We start from the raw sequence: 5612 nt of genomic DNA on the forward strand, positions 1-5612 counted from the left end.
TCCTGAGCTTCTTCAGCATTGGTGTAGCTAGGCAGGTGAACTTCATACGCATTGGAAAGTCCACAGATCTTTTCTTTTAGAAAAAAATCCAGATCTTTATTTTAGAAAAACAACAGCAACAACAAGCAAAAACTGTCCATACCTCAAGGTCTTTTGCATGATACTTCTTATCCTTACCATCTCCTTTCCCACCGAACAAAGTGCTGCAGATTACTTATTTATTTATTTATTTATTTTAAATCTGTAATGTATTACATTGTATGGCATTGTCTTCACATTTAGTAATCTTTCTGGTGTTCTTACAGTATGTCTTTTGCCTATTCTGTTGCATTAGTTGACACACCATTGCTGGCCTTTCTGGCAATTCTTATTTTATAATCTTTTCCAATTTTGTTTAAAGCTATTTGTTTTCTTTTTCAGATAAGAAAGGATGCTTATCATCCTTATACATCATATAACAGCATCCCAAGAGAAAGGTGCATCTCCAATACATTTCATTTAATATTTTAACTTTATCATTATATATGTTTTATTTAATATGCAGTTTGTATTCATGATCAAATAATTAATTTTACACTGAAGTTCTCTTATTATTCATGATCCTTAGTGATCTGGTATTACTACAGTTATGTATTTGCCTTTCCTTATTTTTTGATTGTATATTTTCTGAAATGTAAAGAATCTATAAACACATTTACAGGCTGATTTTTCCCCTGTCTGAACAACACACCCTTATTCCCGACAGTAAGTGTCAGAACATATGGAAAATTCCAGGACAAGTGACATCTCAAAACAGTGGAAGAATATTTATGCCAGGTAGTTTAGAATGTCAGATCGAAAGTGCCATATCTGTAGGGGAGGGCCCTCATGGGTTAGAGACAGATAAATGGCACAGACATATAGTGAAGACAGCTTATAAGATCAAGCTTTCTATTCATCTTTTATTCTGCAAATCACCGCATTATGAGGATATTGCAGGGGTGCAGAGTGTGAGATATATGTACTGTATAGACATCTGCATATAAGTCAGTATTTGGGGTTGTATTTCTCCCTGAGATATGCTTTTCTTCTCCTCCCCCCCCCCCCCCCCATGTTAAAGGGCTGCCTTTTAAAAGGATATAAAAATCTTATGTTGTATTAATAGAAAATAAGCTAAGTGACTGAAAGTATCTCCAAGTCTTTGCAGGTGCTATTCTTTAATTCAGGATAGAAATATAAAGCTTGTTATTGTATGTTCAAAAAACACCTCTGAAAAAAAAATCTGGAATATACTCCTCCTTCTCCCTCTGTCTTTTGGTCCTCTCACATCACTTTTCCCTGTAACTCCATCTTCTGACATTTGTTTTCATCATTTTTCCCTTTCATCACATTTCTCTGTTGTTCCTGTAATTCCATTTAGACACCTAAGCAAATAATGGCCCCTCTCTTTCACCTGTATTCTTGCAAATGCTTTTTTCAGTATATAGAATTACTATATAGAATTACTATCCCTGACCAATAAAAATGTTGCCTCTCAGACATAAGATTTATAAAAGCTTTTTGAGAGACAGGACCATCTGCTGGGGCAGTTACAGCAGTTTATTTCTATTTAAGCTGACTGATTTTATGCACTGGGGTGTGTGGGGGAGAGCTGTTAGGGTCCTGAGGATGCTAAACTGCATTCTCAGCAGGGGTTAACTAGCCTATTTCATTTAACTCAGGGAATTTTGTTGATTTATGTGGGATCTGGTCTAATCTCTGTCTTTAAGTTTCTGGCTCTAGCAACCTGTGTTTTTCTCTACCTGTTTTTATTTATTTATTTATTTATTTATTTTATATATATATTTTTATAGATGTCTAAAATTAGCTTGAAGACTGCTTATGACCAATGCCTTACTCTGAGTGATTGTGGTATACACTATAATTTATCAAGGGTCTGCTACAGTTAGTGTATAAAATAGGAAAATATTTGGAAGCCAGTGCAATGGCTACCAGAGCTATAAAAATAATATTAATTTTTGGTGTAGAGTGGTGGAATAAATGAGGGACAATTAAAGATTAAATGAGAATAAACAGTAACATTAATTACTGAAATGTATACCTTCTTTGGATCAATATACTTTAAGTATCATACTCAGCATTTGACAGCTGAACTGACTAAAAATTCATGTATTTGCTGTAACGACTTTTCTTCAACGCTGTCTAATTCTGAGAGGGGGTGGGGGAATTGGTAAATCAAAGTCTTTCATTTTTCTGAATTGCTTTTACCTTGCCATCAATTTGGGAATCAAAAGAAAGAGTTCTTCAAAGAGATCTACAAGGAATTTCAATTTCAGTCTGAAAGCTACAGTATCTGTTCCTAAATACTGCCTTATTCTGGGATGCAATCAACAAGAAAGAGCATGAAAGAATAGACAAGGTGAAGAACCGCATTTGTAGGAAAGTGCTTGTGAGCTTGCATGATAACCAGATGCAATGTAACCAGATGCATATCGGTTTGTCTGAAGGGAGGTTTTCTGAATAACATTTTATTAAAAGCTGTCTGTGGCACTTTGTTGTGTAGCTACAGAAGAACATTTGTTTCTATTTTGTTTATTAAATAAATTCCTATTCTCACAAGTCAAAGGATATATTTATTACTTCTTTAAATTTATACCAGAAATTATGGAAGGCAGAAGAACTGAAGTTTCCAGGCACGGGCCCCACAATAAAGTAAGAAACAAGAAATCAAACTTGAAAGATGTTACATCTTTCTTTAATTCAATGTCTTCATTCTAGGTTAATATGTAATTGCTTTTACTTGGTATCTTTACCAGTAGAACACAACATCTGTAGAAGGCACTAAAATATTGGTCTTTTTTGCTTTATGGATCCTTCTCAGATATACACCATGCACAGTGAGAGGAAAGCTGTTTTAGATAGGTAATTTTTCCTACCAATCTACTCTTAGACCATTAGATAGTTCTACTATGTCTGGAAACCATGCTCTTTAAACTGGAGGTTGTTGCATTGCATTTTAGAAAAACAACATTTTTTGCATTATTTCATAGAAAGGAAGCCTCTGAAACAGCTCTCTTGTTGACAGTATTGTGTTGGCATCAGCACCGAACCGTATTGTAAAATATATCACATTAGAGGCATCTTAATTTCCTGTTACCAGCAAGAAGACATCTGGTATGTAACTTTTGGCATAGCATGTCTCTTGATGTAGCATCAATATACTAAATCAAACAGCACACAAGCTCATACTTGGAGGTCAAAAGTCCATTTGCAGTATGGTTAATTTCTAATTGTGTATTAAAAGCCAAATGAAATGTATTTACAAGAGGATATGTATATTCAAATCAAGATCCATCTAAAAAGAGATGTCAAATTTGTAACAATTAAAATATCCACAGGACTGTTCCTATCTCAGTCAATAAGGTAATGTCTAGCATAACCTAGATACTAAGAAACCAGACACAACATCAGCAGTTTATACCATGCGAAATGAAGATTAAAGAAATGCATTGTTCTCCATTACAGCGTTTGATATGGTTTCCTGTGCAATGGGCCTGAGAAGGCTCAGCATGCATTTATGGTCTAAACAATCTATTCCCTACAGCCTAATATTGTCACTATGAAAATATTCTTGAAATAAAAAGTCTGAAGTAAAGAAAGTGACTAAAAATATGAAAGATTTCCAATGTATTATCCAGCGGGTTTAATTTTAATTTCCTAAATAGGTATCTCTCATATGGAGATGTAAAGCGATGTAAAGCTACAGTGAGCTGCTGTTGTATTTAACTGTTTTTTCTTTTTCTGTTTTTTTTTTCTGTTTTTTTTTTTTTTTTTTCCTAGTGCTCACCCCTTCAAGGAACCACACTGTTTAAATTACCAGCTGAGATATGAGGAAAGGAGAAGAAAATGGCACATCTGGGTCTTTCTGTGTGAGGTACCATGTATATGCACAACCTTGCAGGTAACCATTTTCCACTGTTGACAAAGATGTACTGACATCCTGTACAAGGAAAACTCCCTATGAATCTCAACATGATATACCTCATAAGCATAAAAGACAGAGTCTATCAAGTTAACTTCACTATAAATTATTGATGCAGCTGTATTTATTGCATACAATTAAACAGATCCTACTTTATCCTATAAAGTGGTGTTACAAGTTTGTCATGATGGGTAGTTAATTTACAGCCCACATTGCAGTTTTATGTTGTGCTTAAAAGGAATGCTCACCTAACCAAACAGTGCACAGAACAAACGAGTTTCAGAAGTAGACCCTAAGAAAACACACGTGTCTGTTTTCCGTTGCTTCTGGGTTAATTGTTTTTTTCCAGGCATAAAAGCTTTTTGAAGGTGGTAACTATCATTTTGGTCACAGACAAGGTACAAAAAGGGGAAGAAGAAGAGAAAGGGAAAGAGAAAGAGGAAAGGGAAGGAGAAGGAGAAGGGAAAGGGGAAGGAGAATGGGAAGGGGAAGGAGAAGGTGAAGGTGAAGGGGAGGGGTAAGGGGAAGGTTAGGGGAAGGGGAAGGATAAGGAGAAGGGGAAGGGGAAGGGGAAGGATAAGGGGAAGGGGAAGGGGAAGGGGAAGGGGAAGGGGAAGGGGAAGGGGAAGGGGAAGGGGAAGGGGAAGGGGAAGGGGAAGAATAGTGTGATTACCTTCATCAACTCTGTCACTTCAAAATCCAGAAAATATGAAATGTTTTGAGATTTTATAAAGAACTAAAATATTTTTCCTCTGCTTTCACCTTGCAAATAGGCCAGGCACAATGTGTCCTGTTGAATTCTGTCAAGTTAATTAATTCTTTTAGGGTACATTCAGAGTTTACCAGGGATGAGAAAGTAGCCATTTAAAAAAATTATAGTTCTGTGTCATTGCCTTAGTGCTTTCACTCAGTAGACAAAGTAAATTGAACTCTCATTCAGCACTCCTACCAGCAAAATGACTCCTCATATTTTATAATAGTAACCGGTGGAAGTATTGGCTAACCTATTCTTTATTAAAATGTTCATTTTCCTTGTACTGCAATGCCCCTGGCCTTGGCATATTTCTTGTGAGATGTTACTGGAAAATTCTCTGTGGTTGGCAGAAGTTGAGAATTTATTATGTGCCTCTGAGCAGCACTGAGGCAAACAGCAAAAGCTGTTATCCTTACTGCACTTTTGCAAGGCTATCTGTTAAAATGTGCATCTGATCTGAAATTCGTGTTTGTGTTTCAATATTATTTTGATGATGCTTTGCCAGGGAAAAAAAAAAAAGAAAAAAGGAAGAAAGAAAAAAAGCAGCAGCAACAACAATCCTCTGCCCAGCACAATATTCAGGAGCTGAATAATCCCATAATGCACAGACCAAATGTTCCTTATCTGCAAGGAATTTTAAAGTAAGTAGAAAAACAAGGATGAATTACCCTTTGCCTTGTTAAATCAGGCTGTGATGTGCATCACAAACCTGGACTTCCATTTTGTGCTGACTTTAGATAGGACAGGGACCCGTGTCTCAGAAGTGATGACAGTGCTGGTTTTGGAAAGATGTTTACAACTAAAGTCACTCTCTCAGGCTTCCAGTGAGGGCAAACTCCCGTGGGATGTCTGCTAAATAATTCTGGAGGTGGGTCCATAAAAGTGACTTCTTAGGGA

General features: G+C 36.2%; 1 long non-coding RNA gene across 1 annotated transcript; it reads left to right on the forward strand.

The window, feature by feature from the left end:
• Window positions 1–1306: 1306 nt before the first annotated feature.
• LOC125180876 (uncharacterized) lies at window positions 1307–3944 on the forward strand. The gene is made up of 2 exons (XR_007159800.2): window positions 1307–3153; window positions 3820–3944. It is a non-coding gene; the product is annotated as an uncharacterized lncRNA (long non-coding RNA).
• The last annotated feature ends 1668 nt before the right edge of the window (window positions 3945–5612 follow it).

The sequence above is a fragment of the Anser cygnoides genome, chromosome Z, assembly GCF_040182565.1.
Source record: "Anser cygnoides isolate HZ-2024a breed goose chromosome Z, Taihu_goose_T2T_genome, whole genome shotgun sequence".
Lineage (NCBI taxonomy): Eukaryota > Metazoa > Chordata > Aves > Anseriformes > Anatidae > Anser > Anser cygnoides.